The sequence below is a fragment of the Phycodurus eques genome, chromosome 8, assembly GCF_024500275.1.
Source record: "Phycodurus eques isolate BA_2022a chromosome 8, UOR_Pequ_1.1, whole genome shotgun sequence".
NCBI lineage: Eukaryota > Metazoa > Chordata > Actinopteri > Syngnathiformes > Syngnathidae > Phycodurus > Phycodurus eques.
In genome coordinates this window covers 27,723,833-27,751,111 of record NC_084532.1, presented here as the reverse complement: position 1 = coordinate 27,751,111, position 27,279 = coordinate 27,723,833, and the positions used below count along the sequence as shown (strand labels likewise).

At 41.3% G+C, this 27,279-nt stretch overlaps 1 protein-coding gene across 3 annotated transcripts in view; it reads right to left on the bottom strand.

Annotated features, from left to right (window-relative positions):
- LOC133405836 (zinc finger protein GLIS1) overlaps positions 1–27,279 on the bottom strand; it is a 106,629-nt gene that overhangs the window by 77,949 nt on the left and 1,401 nt on the right. The gene's annotated exons all lie outside the window — the stretch shown is intronic.

The window sequence follows — 27,279 nt, the reverse complement described above, 5'->3', positions numbered from 1 at the left end:
ATTTTCAGCTTCTCTCAGAGAGTTTTGAATTTGTGGCTCAGTTTTTATGCCAGTTATCATTCTTACTGAAAGGCCTAGTCAGCAATAATAACAATCAAAATGCCTTTGAAGTCACCCATTCATTTTCTATACAGCTTGTATGGAAGTGTATTGGTACCATCTGACTTTGAATTTCTGAGCTCAAATTTAGCGACGCAGCCAAAAGCGGCTGAAATGTGTCACAATACGGAGATGCCCTCGCATGTGGGCAAGGAGAGGCACAGTCGCCGATGCACTTTAAACACTATCCAAGAACCCCAGTCGGTCAAAACTCAGTTACACACAAACACGGACCCACCAAGTTCCTGATGGCACTCGCTAGGCCACTCCCCTTGAAGGCACACATCCAACACTACGAAAACCATAGTACCTACAATAATTACCCTTTATAAAGGCAGTTTATTTCTTTACATTTGCTTCTATTTTGTGTTATTAATTTGTATTACAAAACAGTGGTATTTTTCTTCATTAAAACAAATATGTAATTCAAGTGGTTAACAATTTTTTTTTTTTACACTTGTATTAATGTTCAAATGTAACTCAAACCATTGCCTGTCCAGTCAATAAAGGTTTTATGGCAACATTATTTCCTATGGGGATATTTGTTTGGAAGGGATTGAGCTCAACCTTGGAGGTTCCACGGTATAAGTCATCTCACATAGGGGATACGTCTTCTCCGAGTCTGACATGTATCATTCTGTCTTGAGTTCATCCCTGCATCGGGGGCCCGTTCACTGCGGTCTGAGAAGCTGTCAGTACAAAACTCACAGTACGCCTTCAGTCTCCTTCGGCCGTCACCCAATATTTACACGCAAAGCCCGAGTTGTGAGAGAATCCGATTGAACACAGATGTCGGAGAAATTCTTGCAAAATGACAGTGGCCAAACATAACCGCAGAACATGAGAGTATGTTGGTATAGAAGACGCGAGGAGGATCACGGAGCATTAACGCCCGACGACGGGTGCAATTTGACAAGTGGACTTCTGTAAAACAAGTGACCAATTCGCAGCAATTACTGCATACAGTCAACTCCCGTTTATCATGGGCGATACGTTCCAGACCCACCCGCAATTGGTGGAAACAGCAATACAGAGAGACTATATATAAAAAAAATGAAAAAAACAAGAAAGATGTTTTTTATATATATATATATATATATATATATATAATTTTACCCCTCCCACGCATTTTAAAAGACACTTTTACAGTATTCCTTATTATTATATTCCTGACAACCTCTATTACGATGTCAAGAAATGGGAGACTATCATATAACATGACTTTGAGGAAAAGACTTCAAATAAATTTAAAGCTGTTCTTGCTTCAAGCTGTTAATTTGAAACCACCAGTTGAGGTTTACTGTAAATCTGACAAATAAAACAAAAGTGATATCCAACTCTCACTGGAGCGGTTCGCAGCCGGGTGCGAAGACGCTGGGATGAGAATCAGCACCTCCAAATCTGAGACCACGGTCCTCAGTCGGAAAAGGGTGGCATGCCCTCTCCAGGTCGGAGATGAGAACCTGCCCCAAGTGGAGGAGTTCAAGTATCTTGGGGTCTTGTTCACGCGTGAGGGAAGAATGGAACGGGAGATCGACAGGCGGATCGGTGCAGTGATGCGGACTTTGTATCGGTCCATTGCGGTGAAGAAGGAGCTAAGCCGAAAGGCGAAGCTCCCGATTTACCGGTCGATCTACGTTCCTACCCTCACCTATGGTCACGAGCTGTGGGTCGTGACCGAAAGAATGAGATCCCGGATGCAAGCGGCCGAAAAGAGTTGCCTCCGCAGGGTGTCCGGGCTCTCCCTTAGAGATAGCGTGAGAAGCTCGGTCATCCGGGAGGAGCTCAGAGTAGCCGCTGGTCCTAAGCATCGAGAGGAGCCGGGTGAGGTGGCTGGGGCATCTGATTCCGACGCCTCCCGGACGCCTCCCCGGTGAGGTGTTCCGGGCACGTCCCACCGGGAGGAGACCCCGGGGACGACCCAGGACTACGTCTCTCGGCTAGCCCGGGAACGCCTCGGGATCCCCCCGGAAGAGCTGGATGAAGTGGCCGGGGAGAGGGAAGTCTGGGCGTCCCTGCTAAAGCTACTGCCCCCGCGACCCGACCTCAGATAAGCGGTAGAAAAGGGAAGGATGGATGGATATTTCAACACCAAAATGTGCTACCAAACCACATGCAGTACATAATAATGAAAGTCTGCTAACATAAAATAGGAAATGCCATGAACGTGTAAAAGGAGATGATACGGTAATTATAAATCTTCAAACAACTGCTCCTTTGACACATACGGATGAGCAACACATACGTACAAACACAGCATTCAACAAATCACAATTAAAAATTGACTGCTTAAACACCAAACCATAATAATTTTGTCTATCGAAAGTCCACGAGCATAATGCTAACATATACCGCCAAACGCCATAGACAGGCTAACATAAATTAGCATAGATGTTTCGATAATTCAAACAGCTGCTACACATACAGACCAGCAACACATACAAACCTGCACACAAACGGGAGAATATGGCCCATAACGCGTAACGCCGTGGCAATTATAGGCTTTCAAACAACTGTTACTTCATACTCTATTTTAACACCAAAGTGTTTAACAAAACCACAATTCCATTTATCGAACGTCCGCTAGCTTAACATAGCTAACATGTAACGCATAATGTCACTTTAACAAAGCTAACATATAACGGATAATGTCATAGACTGGCTAGCGGATTCAATCATCCGAAGGTAAACTGATTTCTGGTGATTTAATGAAAGAAGCATCGTTGGAGAAAAGATTTCTACGCAGGATGAACGCAGCATTAAGTTAATTCTTCCAGAGGATGCTTGTTGTTTAAAAGCGGTCCGTGCACCAGATGTTTTGAGAACCGAAAGGGGGAATCCGATTTCACTTCCTATTTCTTTGTTACATCAGCAAAAACAACCAGATCTTATCTTTGAAATGGATACCCCCAAAGCATGCATAACAGCCTGAACTTTTTACGTTTCCTATTTACGTTAAAGCACTTCGTCACACTGCCCACGACGAATATTGGCTTGTCAGGATCATGTGAGGTTAACTGTGCCCCAAAATGTTGCTGCGAGAGGATACGTACCAGTGGTGGACTCAGACGCCTTTCTAAACAGAACCTGAACTATTATTAGATTACATAAACACTTGTCATTTTCACAACAACGGTGTTGTTTTGACCTGGCCAACTTTGGGGTTATTGAAGGTAGTCTTGTTTTGACCTCTGCAACTTTTGGGATTTCTTACAGTAAGTTTGTTTTGACCTCTGCAACATTTGAGAAATCTTAGTGTGTTAATGTTAGTTTTACTATTAAAAGCACGACCTTTGGGGAATTTAGTAGTTTTTTTACAGTAGTTTTGTTTTTACCTGAGCAAATTTAGGGAAATTTACGGTAGTCTTATTTTAACCCGCACAACTTTTGCTTCAGTTATGGTAGTTTTATTCAAACCTACGCAAACTTGTTTTATTTTTTTTTACAGGCGTCTTATTTTAACGTGTGCAACTGTAGGGGAATTTACGGTAGTCTCTCTTGAACCCACGTTGTTTTTAAACATTTATTTAGAACCACTGCCTTATGAAGTCCACAAACCTCTTTTATTGTGCGGGGAGTCTTCATTCATCAAATGCTTTGGTAGCGCTGAGCTCCCCCGAGCACCCCGAGACCCTCCATCCCTTTTTAACCTTCAGATGAGTCCGCTGGTGGTCACACTATTGGCCTTAGAAAGGATGGCAGGACTCGCGAGCTCCCGCAGTTTCAATGACTAAGGCACAGTGGGGCCCCATTAAAACGCCCCAAATGGTACCAAGTGACACCTATGGAAACACATTCAATCTTGTGCGGTAGGAGGTTAATATTCAGCTATTTACACAGACAGGGCCACCATCAAAGAGCAAATATATTCTCACAGCGTAAGCATTTTAGATATGCAGGCATTAAAGCCCTCCTGTGTTTTGCCGTCTCTTATTTAATGGTTGTAATAAGATTCCCTTTGTTATGATTTTCGGCGCTGGCTGTGCGAGGCGGCCCGGGGGTTTACGGCCGACGCAGGACGCGGGTTTTGTCTTTGCGGCGAAAATATTTCATGCCTCCACCGCGTCCGACCAACTGCGGCCCGGGCCGAACGCACACATGATTGTCACAATAGAACGCAGTAACCTCTGGATTCTTGAAACAGTTTGATGGAATAGCAGTGTAAAATCCTGTCAAAGAGAAAAGACTGTGGCAAGAGCAAAAGGTGCTTTATATACAATACAGTAAAACCCTAGGGGGATGAGGATAGAACCCTGCCGCGAATAGCAAAAAAATAAGCACCAGTAATTGATGCCCTCTCTCCCCCCCTACATGTGTTTATACAGTGGTACCTTGAGATATGAGTTTAATTTGTTCCGTGACAACGCTCATAACCTAAAACACTTGCATATTAAATCCTGTTTCTCCACTAAAATGAATGGGAATGCCTTTAAAAAAATTCCAGCCTCCCAATAATGTATTTTAATTAGGGAAATAGCACTCTACAATATTGTTCTTTTTAAAAACATACAATAGTGACATACTTAGATAGAATGTTTAGAACTTTGGGGGGCATACACACAAAACAGTTTTAGGCACTTTTTTTCTTTCAATCAATTCAATAGACATTGTCCTGCTCCTTCTGGTGTGCACGCCTTGCCCACATGGGGGCAGTATAAAAAACATAGAGCTATACATGGATACTGTTACTCTTCAGTAGGCGCCAGTAATATTTGTCGTGCTTCACAGAGGATAAAGAAAATATGTTTGTTTGTGTTGTGAGCATTGTTATATTGTCTGTCTACATGCATCGTTTGTGTTCAAATATCCATTGCTCAAAGGGTTACATCAATGCTATTCATTAGCCCTAATATGGCATTTACGTTATTTTTTTAGCGTTACGCTAAACAGACGTACTGTATCTAAGGCAAAGCTACGTTGTTGTTTTAAATACACAGTGTTTAATTCTTTTAGATTTATATTTAGTTTCACGGAAATTTTGTTCTGGCCGTGGGGATAAAAAGCTCGAAGAATCGTTTTTGAAAAATTGTTCATTATCTGCCAAACTGTTGCTTGTTCCGAAGTCTAAGTGAGTTCACAGCCACCATGCAAGCAAAAAAAAAAAAAAACAATCAGCAAAACGACGACTCGTATCTCGGAAAGCTCGCAAGTTGGGTCACTCATATCTCAAGGCACCACTCTTCCGACATTTTCGTTCGGTGGTGTGCCGTGAGAATTTTCTAACGTAAAGTATGTGCCTTGGCTCAATACAGTTTGGGAAAGGCTGATCTCGATTACCGCTATGCTAATATGTCAAACAGAATGAAAGTGGTTGATGTTGAGCTGATAGAATTCTGGAGTACACGTGGTGAGAACAAGCCTAATTAGACGATAACAAGCAGAAAATGAAGAAGTCATTCTCACTCACTTGGCTTCTCTCGTGTGTGTTACTTGGCTTTGCTCAGCCCGCAAACGTTGGGGCTAAATTAAGTGTCATGCCTTTCACATAACCTGGCATTCATTTGTGAGGCAACATAAACAAAATATTCATGTTAACCCTGACCTATTTTCCAACATGGCCTTCCAAAACCATAAAAGGCTTTGCTCCTCAATGATTTTTTTTTCATCTGAAGAGCTTTGAAATGCAAATGTTTGTTTCCTCGCGTGGAGAAAAAGCCTTCTTAAAAGCAATTTGATGTGAAATATGGATTCCGGCCATTTGACATCATCCCTAAAATAAACATGCGGGTTCTCAGTGTATGCTGTTAAATAAGTGTACCTTGGCAGCCCGCGTATACATACACAAATGCCGGACTCGTCCACGGCTCGCAGCTCTAGGGGCTTCTAGACATTTTCACCGTGGCCAACACTGGCAATAATTTCACGTCAAATGACAGGTCTGGCACTCCAAAAGTGGGTAATGTGGTCAATTTTGCATTTACATTTACAGTGAAAGCTATCAAGGACATGACTATATCAAGGCCTGTTGACTTTAGCTCAATTGTGGTTGAAGGATCATTAAATACTTCATAAACCCTCAATGCCTTGAATGGATGTGCGTCCTTGCAAAAATCAGACAATTCACTTTTGATTGCTGTATTTTTTATTTTTTATTTTTTTTGCAGCTGGAACAAAACGCAGAATTCCATAGAACAGGGGTGTCCAAACTACAGCCCGCCGTACATTTTTTAGCTGTGGTTTTCCAACTCCACCTCAAAAAAATACGTACCTCTCGAAGTACCACCATCATGTGTCGTAGTATGCCCAAGTCAGAAATGATACAGAAGCCTTATTCCTAAAAATTATATTTCTTATTTCAAGCTGCTGTGATAATATCCAGTTTGACCAATAACACGGCGCTTAAATATAGGGAAATTTAAAAATATAGATACTTCAACCATAATTTAATGAAACTATATTGCACATAAATGTTGAATTAAAAAATGTAAAAACATTTTTTTGTTAGTCAGCAATTGATTTCAGAAATGCAAAACAAAAATAAGAAAATAATACAGTCATGGAAAGACATGAGAAATGCTTTATGAAAGACAACATGTGAAAAATGAAAACATGGTTAAATTTTACATCTCCGAAAAGGAGCGGTAAAAATTCTAATGGTAAAAAAAAAATAAAAATTCTTAAATAAATACAAATATTAATAATGCAAACGTATTAAACTTAGTTCAAGTTAACTACAACTGAATTGTACTTAACAAATTAACTGTACTGGATTTTTTTAAACAAGTTTAAGCCAGTGTAACATTAAGCAGTAATTCAGTGATTCTTTTCGTGTATTAAAATTTAAGTTAAAGTTAAATACAACTAAACTGTACTCAGGCAGTGATTCTTATGTGTACCACTACACGGGCTCCCTGATCTATTTGCCTCATCACCTTCATCATAAAGCTGTAATGTAGCCGTTTTTCAAAATAACTATAATATATTTAAAAACAACATATAAAATTGCTTGATGGATTGCTATGAGAGTGCATTCTTCAATTTTTTATGTATGCGGCCCTCGGGGGACAAAGGTTTGGACACCCCTTCGTGAGACCAACAATAACTGTTCTGTTGCAGAAGTGCGGAATATTTATTGTTCCCGGTGTATCAGATCATTGTCGAACATTTGCAAATAATAATAAAAATAAAAGATACTGGCAGCATTTGCGCGGAATCAGATATGAGCGGTGAGATAAGGAAAGCAGCACATAGCACTCAAAGCGAACATTATTCATCCTTTTTAAAGTCACTGCTGAGAGCATTGGAGCTGTGTTGAAAACGTGAACTTGGCTCCACATCTGTCTCATGCTAAACACTTGGGCCTTTTAGACATTTCTCAAAGATGACAAGCAGTGATGTTTTATTCAGCGTGTCAGGTGTGCCAAGTGATCTTGTCCAAACTTTTGACTGTCGGACTCACATGGAGTATGCAGCCAGGATTTGGTTGTGTTTATAGAACGGTCCAGAAAATGTGGCCCGGCTGTGTCAGTGCTTATGAAATCCAGGCATGTTGGTACTGTGGGGGGGGTGCTTAGTATTTAAAAACATGAGTGAGTTTTTGTTTGCTTTATTTATTTTAAATGGATTATTACCAGTGGTGGGAAGTAAGTAAGGACATATACTTGGTCACTGTACTTTAGGACATTTTTCAGGTTTCTGTACTTTACTTGAGAATGTAATTTTCTGAAGACTTTTTAGTTACTTCAAATATCTGTACTTTTTTCGACTTACTTTTTTCAAAATAGGTTTGTTACTTTCTTTCAACCGCCACAGATGACGACACGACGTAAAAAAAGATGTCAGTAAAGAGATGTAAAGTCAATCATCTTGGGTATTTATAAGGCGGGGGGGGGGGGGGGGGGGGGACTAACTGGGAGAGCAGCGACCAGAAGAACATGAACGACGATGGCACAGCATATTTAGAAAAGCAAAATATGGTTTTATTCAAGAGAATTGTTTGACGTTGTCGCCTCCAAGGGCGACTTGCGGCGAATGTGTTGTGTTTTGTGCCCGCTTAGAAACTACCAGCTTGCCAGGTTTCAAATTTCCCCACTTCCTCTAAAACAAAATTATAGTAATAAGAACATTTCAGTTGTTATCATTAGCTAATTTAGCTCTGTTTATATTATTATTATTATATCACAAAGTTAAAGTTATGCGAGCGCATCGTTTTGATAGCATGAAAGTGGAGGCCCGGTTAGCAAAGAAAAGCTAAAAGAGGACAAATTTGCTTATTACAGTGAGTGGTACTCTGACATACAAGTTTAATTCATTCCATGACCAAGCTCTTAACTAAATTTATTGTTATATCACATCTATTTTCTCCATTTTCATCCATTCAAGCAGCCAAACCTTTTTGTGTTACGTATTCACAATAAAGAGCACTGTATCGTGAAAAACATAATAACACATAATAAAAGAGAATGTAAAGAAATAAACTGGTTCTATAAATTTTTATTACTGTACTAGTGCATTTGTGTGTTGATTGTTTGCAATGAATGTGCGTAGTGATTGATGTCAGGAGCTCGAGTTGGCTGGACTCCTTATGAGTGTTTTCATTCTGTGTTTGTGTGTTTGACTGTTTGTCCTGTTCGATAACAGTGCAAAAATCTTGCCAAATGGAACAGCAATAGCTTAGTTTTATATTACACAATTTGTTTGGGTTTTTTTTTTTTTACCGGTATTTTAAGAGTGACAGTAACACAGCCAGCAGTTTGTATGTCTACAGCCAACCACAGACCTCTTGGCAGTTGGCGGCCCCTCCCAAAACAAAGAATAAAGATGCACGGAGTGAGATGTGGAAACATTTTTGCTTATGCGGCCGACGGTCAGGGCAAGCCGAAAGATACTACAGATTAAGTCGGAAAAGCCTGATGTCATATATAGTATTGGCAAATCTGAACGGCATCGCCAAAGAGTTGAAAGTACGACAGGTTAGCAAGTGTGACACATTTAACAACTATGGTCAATCGTGTTGTTTGTAAACCGACCATACTACGCAGCTGCACTGACTCATTATACATTTAATTAAAACATACGCTTCAAAATGTCTTTGTACGGTAGATGTATTGTTTACTATGGAAGAAATCAAATGCGCTCAAATAATATACGAATCCCGCATAGAATGTAATATGTATATAGTGCTCCATTGTATATCCTCCTTCATGCACTGCATGAGGGATCGGATCTGACTCGGTATCGGCAAATACTGAAAACTGAGAGACTCGACTCGGACTCGGGTGCAAAAGAAAATGTGCTCGAGGCTTGTTGCAAATTATTTTTTGGACATACTTGGCAAATAAAGATGATTCTGATTGTGATTTTATGGACCCCCGTCATTTGCGAACCACTACTGCTTGCATCAAATTAAGTCACTTAGCGCAAGTAAATTCTAGTTCTTGTGCAACACAGAAAAAAAAAACAACTTTGCCTTGATGGACCTGCTCAAAGATGAAACAATCCGCAACCTTTGGACGACTGCAATCGCTTGTGCGCACTCAGCACTTCACGTATCATCTTACCAACAAATTGTGAAAAGCCTACAACACAGTATGTCTGTGTGTCCCCGAGCAGAACAGCAAAACACGCTGTCAAACTCTATGGAGCGCCGCGGAAGGCGGCGGGCTGTGTAATGCTGTAAAACAAGCAGCAGGTATTTGTTAGTTAATCAGCCTTTAAATTAAGCCAGGGGGCGGGGGTTGCGTTCGGGAGCAGAAGGGGCGGGGGTTCTGTTTTGACTAAGCCATCTCAGCGAGGGCCCGGTCACGGAGACTCGCAGCATTTGCAAAAGATTAGCCCGCTAGTCCCGATGTAGCGAGCGCGGGTCAGGTAGAGTGCAAGGCTCGGTCGCCGGGCGGCTTTCGCCTATATCGCTCCCATCTGCCGCTCACCTCGCAACAGAACGCCCGCTCGTCCCCGGGTACATGAGACACAGCCAGATAATCAGATTTTAAAAAAGCATTCAGAGCTGGCTTTGGAGTTCACTTAGTAAAGATGTTGCTTCATAAAGCCTCCTGCTTGACACACGACGATCCTACAGCAGAGTCTATTCTGGGATCATCAAGAGTAAGAAGTCAACTTTTGCTTTGTTGTGCACAGGGAACGTTCTGTTTTATGTGGTCTCCAGTGCCTGTATCTATGCTAAATAAAGGAACAACAATAGTCCACATGGTCCCGGCCTAGAAATGTAATGAAAACCAACTGTGAGGGAACAATAAAATCATTTGTCATGGGAGAAGGGTGCAGATAAATTCTGAAAAGCATTTTTTCCCCCCAATTGGCTGACGCAACAGCGCTCCGGGCCAAGTGCTCAGCACCTGGTTGTCACAGCTTTGACGCGTCCTCATTTATTTCAACCTTCAAAGCAATTTGATCGGAGTTCAAACCAGCTGACAGTGCCTGATTGGGCTTTTTATCTGCGTTAATCAACAACGTTCGGCGAAAAGTCAAATAACAAGAAAGGACAGAAGAAAGGCATCTTGAACGCCTCTAAATCTGCAACACATTCTGCTACACGCTTCTTGCCATTCCAAAATGTATTGTTTGTGAAAACAATACTGTTTTATGCAAAGCACCAACAATTTCGGCGCAATAATTCAAAATGAAAGAATTTGTTTGCGATAGGTTCAAATTCTGTAGTACAGGGCAGCCCCGCATATTCGCGGTGAGACATTCGCAAATTTCTTTTTCTACTCAACTACAATTTGATGAAAATCGAGTCGAAGTTGATGAATCGACGATGTCATTGTCACACTCTAAGTCCCCAACTTTTTTTTGCGCCACGGACCGGTTTCACGTGAAGACATATTTTGGTTGGCATGCAGAGACCCAAATAAAAACAAATGATTAAAAAATACAACTCACTTTTTCGCTACTTGAAGTCGTTGCAATTAGCGGTAGCGCTGCATATGTTTCGCTACATCCGACCGGCCTTTCTCATCTTGTTTTCCACAGAATAGCGTGTTGTATGACGGGATATCTTAGGCAGGCTAGTCCTGAGGTGTGCCTTCTATGTTTTAAGACTAGCGGCAATCGGAAGATCTGAAGCTAGCGGGGCTAACCGCTACGCAAGCAACAAGCTAAAGAAAGTTCTTACACGTCGACAGAAAATATTCCCCGGGGAAATACATTCATCGACAGGGGGCGTTTGGATGTACCCCCCCCCAGGTGGATGCCCGGGGGCCACTGCCCCCTCTGCCCCCCCACCCTTCCCCCCCGTTTGCACGCCACTGTTTGTTTGTATGTTTATGTTGTTGTTGTTGTTTTTTTTGGGGGGGGGGCATGTTTGTTGGCACACATCAACTAAAGCTGATAAAAATTTGTGTGCGGGTTAAAAAAAAAAAAAAAAAAAAGAAACTGTTGAGTGATATGTCAAGTTAAAAGTCCACATGCTGCACTCATGTAATGACTGCTTGGTCGGAACAAACTGTCGGCATGTGCTCGCGAGTGACATCGTCACAAAAAAGACTGCGTGTCCTTTTCGGGAAGGACAAATAACCACGTGACTGACAAGTGTTGCAACAAAAAGTCGTCTTCACGCTAAGAAATGAAGCGCTGCAAAGTATTAAGTCCCTAATTCGACTTCTCTGCTGAACTTTGGCCTCAATTGTCTTGATCTTTTGCAAAAAATGCCCACAGTTCATTGTCTTTGAAATGACATGCACACATTTTATGCCACACACACACGCGCGCACACGCACTGTCTAAATCATCTCCCATTTGAGATCTTTAATGTCCGACATCATGTTTGCGTTAGGCGGCGCAATTGGAAGCCGACTTCTCGGTCTTCAGGGGAATGTAAAGCATGCATGCTAAGACTGGTACTCGGTCTAACGTGGATCCATTCAAGCCTTACATACTGTTCATTTTCCACGCACACACAGATAGTATGTTCCGGTTTAATTTTGACACGGAACATTTAACATTTAGGTCATTTTTAAACTTTTATTTGCAATACATCTTTAATAAACCATTAGTTAAGTGCAAATTTTATTTTTCTACACTGTATTAAAGTCTAGTACTTGGAGAGCTCAGTACTTTTTGAGGTAGTACTTGATGGTAAAGGGTTTGAGAACCATCATTATTTAAGTACCTAGGTACTTGTGGTATGCGGGATCCCTCTCGTCTGACAAGAAATATTCACTGTTTAAGTACAGTTCAGTTGTATTTACCTTTAACTAAGTTCACTACATTTGCATTTAATCTTGAGCTATTTGTATTTAAATGTTTATTTTTTTTGGTACCCCTTTTCATTCAACTTTAATGTGCAATATATTTTAATTTCGTTATTTTAAAGCATTTTTTTTCTCTTCCTATATTTATGCAGTGTTAATGTTCAAACTGTGCCTCATGTTACAGTGGCTCACATTAGTATGAAATATACTTTTTAGGAATAAAAACTACTATACTTGAACGTTAGCCATTTGCCACACTGGTAAATTTAAAATCTGTTCTAGTTGACACGGGTGAAATTTGAATCCGGACCGCTTTAGGGTAGGCAAATGTTTAGCACCTTTACAAGAGAATAACATTTTTAAATCTTTTCATTTTTGTGTATTTTGGGTCAATTCTGGAAAGGTCCTCAAATGTCAGGGTGAAAGAATGACATTAATTGCATTTTTATCACTGTCAAATGTCAAAATGGGTCCAATCTGACCCTTGCAATTTAACCCTTACAGGTTAAAACGCTTTGTTTTTATTTTGCTCAGCACAAACGAAAAATGTTTAGATAAAGAAACACGGGTCCCACATTTAATCTTAGCAGCTGTAAATCAAAGAAAGAATGACGAGTGCAAGGGGGGTGCTGCTTACAGAGGAACGATTTCCTCATTTACGAGGACAGGAAAAAACTGGCAAAGGACATTGTTCTTTTTCGGTGCCATTTGATGTGGGTCGTATAAAGCAGGCAGGCGTACGCAGCAAGAGGACAGCAGATGTCGCTTCTGTTGCCAGTGGAAACACTGGACCAAGAAATTCATCCGAGGGTTGTGTTTCTCCACTTCCAGCAGGTGAAACAAAAGCAGAGAGCTCGATAAGTCAATGTCATCTTTGATTCCTTCAACTTGCCAATTGGCATGCAAAGAGCTGAAATATAACGAAGGGATTTCTTTTTTTTTTTTTTTTGTCTATACAGAGAAACAAGCGAGCCGACTTTCGCTGTGTGGTGGCAGCAAACGCCACAACGAGCAGCAGGTTGGCAGATAGTGGACAATGCTTCTTCTTCAAAAAAAAAGACTCTTGAATGACTCTTGACTCTTTAAACAACCACACGACTTTGCCCTCCAGTAGCTTATTGCTAACACACAATACAAAACACCACAGAAGGGCTAACGAATAGCATCTATGCGGCACTGTTATGCTTTAAGCAACGGCCATTTGAACACAAACGGTGGAGCAACACATGTAGACAGCTACGATAACAATACTAATATGCATGTGAATATTATTTATCTTCCGCTGAAGAACGATTATTACTGCAGCTTATTGAGGAACTAGAATATTGTGTAACAAACACTCAGGAAACAGTGAAAAATATTTTGGATGTAGAAATTAGTCAGGAATTTGTCTTCTGAAAAGTATTTTCCTAAGCGCTTAATGAATCTATATAATGTATGAGTACTGACATTCTAAATTCCATGTCTACCATTGAGATGTAGCCATATTGTATGATAGCCTCAGAATAACATAAATAGTGTGAGGTTTCCGTGGAAACCGATCCCTTACAGATGGTACATTTTGAAAATAAATAGTCAACTGCATTGCATTGCATTGCAGTGACGTTATGTCAAGTTATAGGCGACGTTATGATTTTCTACAACTTTGCATGTCTGTGTTATACTGCCCCCAGGTGGCCAAGGCTCGCATTCCAGAAGGAGCAGTACAATGTACAGTGAATTGAAGGGGAAAAAGTCTATTTAATTATGTCGTCACTGAATGTCTTTTTAAACACATACAATAAAAACATCATAAATATTTTTGGGAGTGTATGTGTAGCTAATTCGGGCATCCAAGTGGTATAATGTGAGGAAGTGGAGGTTCCCTGCTCAGATTACGCATGTACACTATATGTCAACGTTACGGGGAAACTCGCCAGACTCGAACTGTAGATGTTAATAAAGTTTGGAGGATCCCTGGCAGCTCTGCAATCCGCATCGCTCGGGGTTGTTTTCGCAGACGATGATATTTGAAAGGGACGGCCGCTTTTCGATGAGCAAAGAGATACTGCGGGTGATAAGAAGATGCAATTTCCCATGATGCGAAGTTGTTTTTATTGTGTGGGAATGTTTGCTCTTCATGGGAACTCGTGTTGTTGAATTTGCCAGTTCTCCGATTTATGACAACAAGGGAACGAGGGATGGGCGTAAACAATAAAACATTTCAACTTTCAACTCTTCAGTTCATTCAGGGCACAAATGGAACTATTTATCATATTCCCCAAATTCAAACCTTTCCGCAGTCAAACACCCAAATTTAGAGCTAGTTTACATATTGACCGACCCCTTCCACATTTCTCAACCAATTCGCATGATTCCAACTTCAAACTGCTCTGCTCATTCAGGACACAAACAGAATTATTAATCACATTCCCCAAAATGTCCACATTCGTCATTATTCCACAACATATCCAAATCAATGCAGACATTTGACACATTTCACTGGACCTCCTTCAACATTTCTTGACCAATTCAAACCATTCCAGGATATTCAGCTCATTCGGGACACAAATGGCAACATCCCATTTTGTTAAATTACGACCTTTTCCCAATTAGAATCCCAATTAAAAGAGATGTTACATATTTGCCTCCTTCTTCCACATTTCTTGACCGATTCAAACCCCTCTGACTTCACCTTCTATATTTCGACAATTCAATTCATTCTACAGAATTTCAGTTCAGCGTCTACAGCCCTCTCACACAACTTGTGCAAAAATGTCATTCTCTCGTTTTTTCCGTTGCCTAACTTATTAGACTTGCTACGCAGCGGCTGCAATGCAATGCAAGGAATAACTCATTTCTCCACAACGCTGGGTTTCCGTTAACAAGCTCTAAAAACGATATAACGTGTACTATTGGACTGTATAATGTTTTTCATGGTCCTCGGGGACAGCGCCAGCCAATGGCAGTGTGGGCCCCTGGGCACTGCCCCGTGGTGGCTTTCTGGCAGAGAGAACGCGTGAACAAGAGTGAGGATAAAAGTGGAGATTTCTGGTCTAATGAAGACATAAAACTACCTCGGCTCACGTCGTGTTTGTGACCACTCGCTTGAGACCAGAATTGGATTAATGAAAAACATCAGCGGGTTTATTAAAAGCCGTGTCAGACTGAATTACGTCAATTTGCTGTTGCCATTTTTAAAGGTGACCAGCACACAAAAGGGAGAAGCAAAACTTGGTGGGGCAACAAGCACTTTTTCTAGGATTTACTGCATAATTGTTAACTATTATATGTGATTTATATCATTACTTATCTAATTGTCTGCTTTATCTATTTGCATTTTTAAACATTGTATGTGATATATATAATTACTTATCGAATTGTCTGCTTTATCTATTTGAATTTCTAAACATTTCCTCTCTGTAGCGTTTTGAGATCTATGGATGTAAAGTGCAATGCAAATTAAATAAGATAATAATAATCATAATAATGACTTAATTAATTAATGAATATTATTATTATAGCAGTGGAGCATTTGCAAGAAATGAATGTCAGGATTTTCTTTTTTTCTGTGCATTCATTCATATTTTTGTTAAAGATAGTCACATTTTATAGAGACTACTTAAGTATAAGTGCAGATACCTCTAAATACAGATACGGTACTTGTGTAAAAACATAAAAACAAAAAACTATGGTAAAAGTAGAATTCAACTCCTGTAAAAAAGTACAGATTGTGAAATGTATTGAAGTGCAGAAGTGTTAAGTATAAACACATTTTTACTGTCAATTCTATGCCATACAGTAGATGTTTTGATTACTTGGCACAATGGGGGGAAAACATATCAACACACAAAATAGTTTCCCTGTCTTATTGCTTTACATGCGATTACTGAGTAATAAAAAAAAAAAGAAAAACCTAAATTAGCTAATAACTAATGAGAAAAAAAATACGCCTTACTTTTATTTATGATTTTTTTGTTTTCTTTTTTCCAGATTAAACGGGAAATTTTTGGCTGCCAAACAACAACACATTCGCTACAACTCATTCTTGCAGCCAACAAAATGAAACTATTCTCTTAAATAAGGCCATAGATGAGGAATATCTTGCTTCTCCGGGTCTATTATGTCACTGTCGTTACATCTTTCTACGTAGTTTTTTACGTCGTATCATCCATCATCTGCCGAGGTTGGGAAAAAACAAAACAAAGAAACATAAACTAATTTGGGTAAGGAGTAGAAAGTACAGATATCTGTTTTCAAACGTAGGGAGTAAAAGTAAAAACTCAGAGACAGTCAAAAAAAAAAACTCAGAAAAAGAAATACTCAAGTAAACGACAGTATTTGTAATTTGTTACTTGGCACCAATGACAGCTGCATGACAGCGCCATCTCAACTGCCGCGCTCGGATTCTTCCTCGATGAAACACGGCAACGTGGGCGCCAAGAAAAGCAAGTGGCACAGATGGAAATCCAAAAGCCAGCCGTGCGCTAAGTCACACGCAGAGCCGAGCGGCTGCCGTCTGAAAAATGCATGAGTCATGCGGCCGCTATAGACATGCGGTCAGTGGGGGGACCATGTACAAATAGTTTTTGACTGTACTTTTTGAATCGTTGTATTATTTTATCTGCAAAACGTCCGAATTTGAAGTTTCACTATTGAAGCCGCTGCCACGGGAAGTGTAGTGGTTCACACGTTCGGTGGTGGAAAGTATTGAAGTACTTCATATCGTCAATTTCATGTAAATGACACCAAACACAAAGAGAGCTGCAAGTTATGTATGAAAAACAAGCACATAGCTTTGCCTTACAACAGTCTCTTTAGCTTGATGCTAACAAACAATACAAAATGCTATAGACTGGCTAACGAATAGCATCAGTGTCGTGGTGTTATAACCTTTTAAGCAACAAATATTTGAACACAAACGGTGGAGCAACACATGTAGACCGCTCATACAACAATATTCACAGGTCTTTATCCTCTGTGAAGAACAATTAACATTACTCTGGCTGACTGAACAATTGTGATCGTGTGACCCTAAATCCAAGGTGGACATGGCGCACACACCAGAAGGAGCAGCCCAATGTCCATTGATGTGAAGCGTGGTCATGGAACGAATTCAATTCAGTTCTGTATAAGAAACCCAATTGAACGCCACACGTGCAAGCACTCGGTGACAGAATGGACGAGTGTTTATTTTTCTGACTTTTTACTTGAGACATTTGTGCTTTTCACTCCTTACTTAGTCAAAACATGCTTGTTACTGCTTTCAGCCTCCGCAGATGCAACATGACATAAAAAAAAAGAAAGAAAAAAAAAGAAATGAAGCAGAAAGAGGTAAAGTCACCTACTGTTGAAATGTTGATTGATTAATTGGATTTATAAGGCAGAAAGAAACTGAGACGGTAGCGACACTGAGGAACGTGAGCCGGCGAGCATTGACGACGATGACGCAGCAGATCCAAAATATTCCTCATCCGTGACCTTCATTCAGAGAAATGTCTGATTTTGCTGACTCCTAGAAAGATTGTTTTGTTTTGTTTTTTTCTATCTGTACTTTTGCTGTTCTTTTGCCACCTCTGCATGCGGTGAGCTGAAGCAATGCGCAGTGTCCGAATATAAAAACGTCTTGATTTCGGTTAAACACGTCTGTGTCACTCGCAGGCCCTGGCAGCTCGATCCCCTCATCAGTGAAAAGTGTAGTGTACCAAGCTTGTGTAAGCACTTCTTTTACGCATCATGTGAACTAAAAATAAATCTTTTACGATGCACATCCAGGCCAACTCTGCAGCTTTTCTTTGATTAGGCTTTAGGCCTACAGCGCTTTTTCTCCTGGTATTCCAGAGATATTTCGACACTTATTCAAAACAGTTTTTTTTTTCCTCTCTCCCCTTGTTGACTGGCTGAGAATGAGAAAACCTTTGGTTAACCATACTGCACCGGTCAGATAAGAATGAAAACATTTGAGCTGACTGACACTGACTGGGGGCAGCACAGTTGAGAAGTGGTTAGCACTTCTGTCTCAGTTTGTTTTCTCTTCCAAAAAAAAAAAAGAAAAATATATATAAATTGGAGGAGCAGGATAAATGGTCTGTGCCATTAATCCGAGTAACAGAAAAGTCAATTAATTAGCCAGTCCCTATGTCCAAATTTTTAAATCAACTTAAATAACGGCCGGCGTTCTGTCTCCACTCCAAGCATTTACCGAACATGGCATCCGTTTGTCGACTGACATTTCACGCATTCAAACTACGGCAACAGAGAAGAAGACTAAAATTGTCATTCAAGCCATTTACCCTGTTCTCTCAATTGCTCTGCCTTGGTGAAATGATCAGGAGGGTGCCTGAGGAGCTCACCCAACCAATCTATGTACATGTGCTTTGTAGACTTGAAGACGGCTTTCCACCGTGTCCCTTAGGGAGTTCTGTGGGAGGTGCCCCAGGAGTCTGAGGTACTGGACCCCGTTACAAGGGCTGTTTGGTGCTTGTACGACCGGAAGCAGTGTGTGATCAGCATTGCCAGCAGTAAGTCAGATTCGTTTCCCGTGAGGGTTGGACTCCGCCAAGGTTGCCCTTTGCCGTGGATTCTGTTCATAACCTTTATGGACAAAGTTTCTAGGTAGCCGAGGCGTTGAGGGGGTGTGGTTTGGTGGCCTCGGTATATTGTCTGCTTTTTGCCGATGATTGCCTTCATCAAGCCGTAATCATCAACTCTTGCCGGAGCGGTTGGTAGCCGAGTGTGAAGCGGTTGGGATGGGAATCCACATCGCCAAATCTGAGGCCATGGTCCTCAGTCGGAAAAGGGTGGAGTGCGCGCTCCAGGTCGAACAAGAGAACGTTGCTATGTCTGCAATGACGCGGACTCTGTATCGATCTGTCGTGGTGATGAAGGAGCTGAGCCGAAAAGCTGAAGCTTTCGATTTAGCGGCCGACCTACGTTCCCACCCTCACTCACGGTCACAAGCTGTAGGTCATGACCAAAAGAACAAGCTTGTGGATACAAAGGGCCGAAATGAGTTTCCTTCGCGGCTGTCCCTTACAGATAGAGCGAGAACCTCCTCCAGATGAGATGGCTCTGGCATCTGGTTGGGATGCCTCCCGGATGCCGGTGTTCTGGCACGTCCCACCGGGAGAAGCCCCAGAACACAGTGGAGAGATTATGTCTCTCGGCTGACCTAGGAAGAAGAGCTGGACGAAGTGGCTACGGGGCAGAAGGAAGACCGGGCTTCCCCGCTGAGGCTGTTGGCCCTGACACGCTAACCCCAGATAAGCGGAAAAAAATGGATGGATGGATGGTCAAGTGACAGAAGTGTTTGTTTATAGTGTTGCATTGTGAGTTTCTTGCCACCGGGAAATACGTGTGAAGGTCGATTAGGTATTATGTTGCAAAATGATTGGGAATTTGTTCGAGCACGGTGTTCCCATAGTAAATCCTTTTCATCTGTATGCGCAGTGGAGCAGGATTGGGGTGATTCAAACGTTTCGATCAGTGGTGTTTCCTCTCTCGCCATCTGCTCTGACTCAAGGAACTTTCTCCTTCCATTACCCCGCATTCCCTCCTCGTCTGCTCCGCCAGACGTGAGCTTTTTACGGGAATACCGCCGAGGACTCATCACCGGGCCTCGGCCTTTATGAATCAGCGGAACATGCTGTAAACATTTGCACTCTTGAACATGCTTCCCAGGCAGCGGCACCTTCATGTTTGAAATGTAAATCATTGCTGAGCTCATTCTTGAGCTTAATATTAAGACAGTGTGGGTGCTCAGGGCCAGCAAGGCCTTTTCTGCTGACCTAAACACTATTAGAAGCTCTAACTTACATTTACGACTTAAATTCTTAAACAGTGATAAGAGATAAGAGAGATACAAGTCATTGTTCGACAGATGTTTTGCTTTGACTTGTAAGAATTTTGACAGATAGTGAAATGCTTTTGGGAAAAATGTTTTTTTTTTTTTTTTTTTTATTGCAACACCCTGTTGAAGTTTACTGTCTAAATAAACATAAAACTAAGATAATTACCCATTGTGTGTTTAAAACAAAAATGCAGCTTTGCTTTAGATGAGTCTGTTTAGCCTAATGCTATAAAAAAAAAAAAAAAAGCAAAACGCCATAGACGGCTAACGAATAGCATCACGTCATGGTGTTATAAACTTTAAGCAACGGATATTTGAAAATAAATGGTGGAACAACATATAGACTGTTAATATGACAATAAGCACAGGCATATTTTCTTTATCCTCTGCGCAGAACAACTAATGTTACTGCAGCTTACTGAGAAGCTGTGACCATCTCCATGTATATTTGCACTATACTACCCCCAGGTGGCCATGGCGCTCACACCAGAACGAGCAGCACCATGTCCATTGAATTGAAGCAAAACATTCTTTTTAACTATGTCATTACTGTACGAGCATGGTCATGGAACGAATTCAACTCGTATCTCAAGGCACCAATGTTTATACAAGTACGTACATGAGTATGTACAGGATGGTAAACATGCATGCTACCTCGTGGCCTGTGTTCATTCCAAACTTAAATACATGTAAGGTAGGAGACTACATGTATAAACATAGTATGTAAGGGTGCATGGGAAACAGGAAGTGTAAACTGGCAGAAGATGGGAAAAGCCAACAATGAGCCAATCCAAAAAGATCCATTAGTCATCCTCTCATAAGCTGAGTCAACAGACAGACGGCACAGAATATATCCGATAAAAAAAGGTGAGCCAATCACTGCTGTACCTCAAAACATTTTCCACAAAAACTCTAGCGAGGTATCAAATGATGCGAGAGTGCACGCTTCACTCAAAACCAGATATTCTTTTTCAGAGGGTTGAGGGGGTTCTATTTTCTTTTTTTTTTTTTTTTTTACGAGTGGCTGCTAATATTTATAACTCCGTGTTGGGGAAAGCAATGTTGGGCAATTCCATATAAAAACACTAATGGACGAACAAACAGTAAAATTCCACATGCGTCAACAGATTAATAGAAAGAGGAAATAAACAGCCAAGCATCACACACGTTCACATTTTTCACCATTCATGCTAGTACACCTCAGTACAACCATATAAGGGTATGGAATTTTTTGTTTTTTTTAAAGTATTCGACAAAGGTGGGAAAAGTACTCACACTATGACCTTAAGTAGAAGTTCTCACTCGTTTTCTTTTGTTGCGTTATTATAATATAGCGGCCAGGGCAATCCGCCTCTTCCTTGACGATTGCACCATGTTGTTTGTGGTTCAACAACCGGGACGGGGATGGATTGTGTATAGCGAAAATCCGCAGATAATTGAGAACAAAATTGAAAACTTTTTTTTTTTTTTTTTTTTTTTTAAATGTGTTCAGGGTGCCGAACCGCGACTATGCGAGGGTCCACTGTATACAGTATTTAGCACCTCAAAGCGTTTCCCCCCAAAAAAGGGTAGAGGTTTTTTTCCGTTGCAGGGAGTTGTGTGTGAGGGTCAACCAATCGCCTGGTGTGCGGTTGGAGCTGAAGACAGTTTTTTTTCCCTGTCTGTCCAGTTCGGTCGCATTTGGCCGCGTCGCTAAGTCGCACACTTAAGGCCCACGAACAAAATGCAAGACCCGCATCTGGTATTTGGCCCACGAGCCGTATGGTTCACCACCCCTATTTTAGAGTTTCGTGGTCTTCTGGTGAACATGAATGGCGGTAAAGCCAATGCAAGTGCTCATCAGTCTTTTGTGTCATGCCTCATTTCACATTGATCATATTGCAGCGTTCCCTTCGGGCTTGTGGAGCTGCAATTTCAACTGCAGACTCGCAGCCATTAGTTTTCGACTCGTACGGACAGGAAATGCTGAACAAACTTCGGCTGTCATCTTCATCCCGATGGAAGTGAGACGGTGGGATTCAGAGGCTTTATCATCATATGTGGACACAAATCAAAGCAATGGAATTATTACTTGGTGCTTGCATTATCCTGAGGACATCACTTATTACGTCCAGTACCAGGGGTGGGAGGTCACCAAGTACAAATATTTTGTTACTGTCCATTTGTGTAGGTATCTGTAGTAGTACAGTGGTGTCTTGAGTTTCGAACTTGTTCCGTGACCATTTTCATAACTCACAACAGTTGTATTTCAAACCATCTTTCCCCATCAAAATGAATTGAAATGCTATGAATCCATCCATCCATCCATCCATCCATTTTCTGTACCGCTTTATCCTCAATAGGGTTGCGGGCATGCTGGAGCCTATACCAGCTATCTTCGGGCGAGAGGCGGGGTATACCCTGAACTGGTCGCCAGCCAATCGCAGGGCACATATAAACAAACAACCATTCGCACTCACATTCACACCTACAGACAACTTAGAGCATATATGTCAAACTCAGGCCCGGGGTCCAAACTTGGCCCACGATGTTATTATATTTGGCCCGCAAGACCATATTAAATATGTATATTGAACATGGGCCACTAATATTACAAATCCCAGAATGCTTTGCGAGTGTGTTGGCCCATCAGTCTAGCCCGGCGAGCGCCCCTTCCCTTTCTGTTGCAGTCGTTAGCAACTATGCTACCAGTCTCCTCGAGCAAATTTACACTTCCCCTTCCCAAAAATGGCCAAACGAAAGATGGGAAACAGTTAACTTCTAAGACAGGTGGGAGGCAGATTATCTGTTCACTAAAGTAAAAGACAGACGTGTTTGTCGTGTGCGGATCAACGTGGCTGTAACAAAGAATATAACATCATTGAATTCATGTTTTTTAATTTAATTCAGTGGACATTGTGCTGCTTCTTCTGGTGAGCATGCCTTGGCCACCTTGGGGCAGTATAATACAGACATAGAGTTTCACAACTGAGACAGTGAGCTGCAGGAGTATTAGTGGTTTTTCACAGAGACTAAATGCTTGTGACTATTGTTATATTGTCTGTCTACACGTCGCGCCACCATTTGCGTTCAAATATCTGTTGTTTACAGCGTTACAACACCGCAACGCTGATGCTATTCATTAGCCCATCTATGGCGTTTTGCATTGTTTGTTAGCATTAAGCGAAACTGACTCTATTAAGGCAACGCTACGTGCTTGTTTTAAATACACAACATGGAATTAGCTTTTTGTTTCGTTTAGTTTCAAAGTAAACATCAACAGGAAGTGGCAAAAAAACTGCTTGAAGCCTCTTTTTTGAGGAATTGTTCTCTATTTGCCAAACCGCGACTTGTCAAGAAGTGAGTTGAGTTGAGCTCACTGCCACAGTATAGCACTCGCATCTAAAATTTTCGCCCCAAAATCTCCCAAATGGTAGCTTCTAAGTCAACAAACAAATAATAACAAATTCGGACCCAGGATAAGAAAAGGTTCCTCCAGCACCCCTTACTCTAAAAACAACAAAATCTTCAGAAACAATAATAGAGGATAAAGGCGGCAAAACAACAATGGCGCAGCGCAGGTAAAAGATTTATGACATCTAAACTATTATGTTTTGATGACGGGAGCAGATGTCAGGTTATGTTTTTCAGCCCTCCGTGGGAGGCTGCAGAACACACTTCATGCGTCAAGATATTCCAACAAACAAACACACACACACACACGTGTCTTACTCAGTGTTAATCCGCACGGCATAATCCGCAATTGAGCTAGGGTTCAAAAGCGGCGTCGGCGGCGGGACAATGGGACGATTCATTCGGGATGGAGGGCCCGGGGCACGCCGGAGCTTGTAATAAACGCAGAAACACGTCGGGAGGACATATGGTTTGTGTTTGGCAAGAAGAAACAACAATCAAATACGTTGATCCTCCCCTTCTTGCTGCAAGGATGACTGCTCATATAAAAGTCTGTACTGTCTAATCATGATTTAGGACAGGGTAATTACCTCCGCTCTTTCAGGATGGAGCAGCATGCAGAGAATGCACGCTTTCCACCAGGCTATCCTGAACAAAACGACATAGCCATTTTATCTTTATTTTTAATAAGACTGCTGGAGTAAAGTACAAACTCCAATTTCAATGAAGTTCGGACGTTGTGTAAAACGTACATAAAACAGAATAAATTGATTAGCAAATCCTTTCCAACCTATATTCAACTGAATACACTACAAAGACAAGATATTTAATGTGCAAGCTGATGAACATTGTTGTTTTTTGCAAATATTCACTCATTTTTTTATTTGATGTCTGCAACACATTCCAAAAAATCTGGGACAGGGGCAACAAAAGTCAGGGAAAGTTGAAGACTGCTTTAAAAAGAAAAAAAAAAAAAACACCTGTTTGGAACATTCCACAGGTGAACAGGTTAACTGGAAACAGGTGAGTGTCATGATTGGGCATTAAACGAGCAACCCCGAAAGGCTCAGTTGTTCACAAGCAAGGATGGGTCAAGGTTCACCACTTTGTGAACAAGTGCGTGAGCAAATAGTCCAACAGTTTAAGAACAATGTTTCTCAACGTACAATTGCAAGGCGTTTAGGGATTTCATCATCTACGCCCCATAATGTCATCACAAGATTCAGAATCTGTAGAAATTTCGATATGTGAGCGGCAAGGCCGAAAACCAACATTGACTGTCCGTGACCTTCAATCCCTCAGACGCCACGACATTAAAATCCGGCATCATTGTGAAAAGGATATTGCCTGCACGTGGGCTCAGGAACACTTCAGAAAACCTTTGTCAGTTAACACAGTTCGTCGCTACATCTACAAATGCAAGTTAAAACTCTACTATGCAAAGCAAGAGCCACATATTGTATCAACAACACCCTCTGGGCCCGAGCTCATCTGAGATGGACTGACGCAAAGTGGAAAGGTGTGCTGTGGTCTGACGAGTCCACATTTAAACTTGTTTTGGGGGGGCCAAAGAGGAAAAGGAGCATCCGGATTGGGATCAGCACAAAGTTCAAAAGACACCATCTGGGAAGGCACCATTAATGCTGAAAGGTACATACAGGTTTTACAACAGCATATGCTGCCATCCAAGCAACGTCTTTTTCATCGACATTCCTTCTTATTTCAGTAAGACAATGACAAGCCACGTTCTGCATGTGTTACAACAGCGCAGCTTCGTAGTCAAATTTAAAATGTGCGCAGGTGCATTATGCAACGCAAAATACACTACAACACAGACCCCAGACTGTTAAGCAGCTGAAGTTGTACATCAAGCAAGAATGGGAAAGAATTCCACTGAGAAAGCTTCAACAATTAGTGTCCTCAGTTCCCAAACGCTTGTTGGGTTTGGTCAAAAGGAAGTGCTGTAACACAGTGGTAAACATGACCATAAACCTTCATCTAGCTCAGGAAATGGGAGAATTTTCTCAAATTCAAACTTTTTACATTTATATTCAAAATCTTTGCTAAAATGTAATTAGCACAATTCATGAGGAAATGCATTTAGTCCCATCGCTTTTGCCATGGGCCCACAAATGACTAGCTACGCCCCTTGCCACTTGCAGTGTATAATGGTTCATATAGCTGACCTTATTGAAGCAATTAATCAAATAACTTCAATAATTCAATTACAAAAACAAGTCAAGGCAAAATCTTTGCCTCAAAGCTTGGCAGGGATTGTTTTTCCACACAGACTGATGCTACGGCAGTCACATACTCCACTTCGTGTAGAAAAAAAGTTGGCGCAATGTTGGTGAGCCAGAAGAGCCATGAGCCGTAAAAGACAGAAAATGTCCAAAGTTTGGGATTATTTCACACCTAAAAAAAGAAGATAAAGAGCAAAGTGTCTATTGCAAGGTAGAATTGGCTTACACGAGAGCACGTCCACGATCGCAGAAACATCCATCCATCCATTTTCTTTACCGCTTCTCCTCACTAGGGTCGCGGGCTGCTGGAGCCTATCCCAGCTATCTTCGGGCGGGAGGCGGGGTACACCCTGAACCGGTCGCCAGCCAATCGCAAGGCACATGGAAACATACAACCATTCGCACTCACGTTCACGCCTAAGGATGATGTAGAGTCTTCAATCAACCTAACACGCATGTTTTTTGGGATGTGGGAGGAAACCGAAAAAACCGAAAACCCACCCAGGCACGGGGAGAACACTTTAAAGCGGCTGGGGTTACCCAAGAGACAGTCTTGGACAGAGGTTTCCAAATTTTTTCCTCCAAGGGCAGTGCAGGCAAACGACATGAGCCACGTCAATTATGAATTTTAATATATGACACGGGCTGCCAATAAATGGATGGCAAGCCGTAAGTTGAGACACCCCTGATCTAGGATGTGGGGCAAATCAGAATTTTGCGGCGGTTTTTGGTATGTTCAATATGTGCGGCCCAACAGGGAAACGCTTTTCTGTTGGCTTCGTGACGTAGAAATCGTTGGTATTTGGATGGGTACTTTGCGCCCCCTTGTGGAGACATTAAAACATTTTCAAGGATTTTGCTAAATAAAGGTTATCGGTGTCAAGGACGTATGACATCTTTGTGAAATGCTACATTGTTTTGTTTAAATTCAGTTTCCATATTTCCAAACATTGGTTGCTGTTGCTGTATTTTTATGTTTATAATTCAATATATAAAAATGAAAAAAAATCTTTGGTCCACTCAGCATGTTTTTCATTTTAGATGCCTTTAATGACTTTGGATCAAGCTAGAATGTAGTCAGGTTTTCACTCCATGGTACTGTTAACACAAAGTTGTTTGAAAATAAAAGATGAATAGAAACTCTATTTCAGAGAGCAATGAGTTGAGTTCGCTCCTGTGTGTGCGCACCTGCTTGTGTGTGTGCGTTGTCCGCGCGTATGAGACGCTTGATTAGGTACACCTGCACAATGTAATAGACGAGTCTACAAATCTGCCTTCGAATTCATGAAAAATCTCACATTTTTGCCTCAAAAGTATACGATTTCTGATTTTAAGCGTTTCGTTTTTTGACAATGGCGTGATGTGAGTGTGACTTTTAAAAGTTTTTCTTTCAGTTTTTATCCCTTCTTTCATTCATTCTTGGACCACTAAAGTGTAAACTTACAGTAAATTACCGGCTACCGGCTTGCATAACCTTCACAGGACAAGTGTAAGAATACTGTTCGTTGCTTTTATTCATTTACAACAAAATAACGCAATTCCACAGCTACGTACTGTTCTGTGA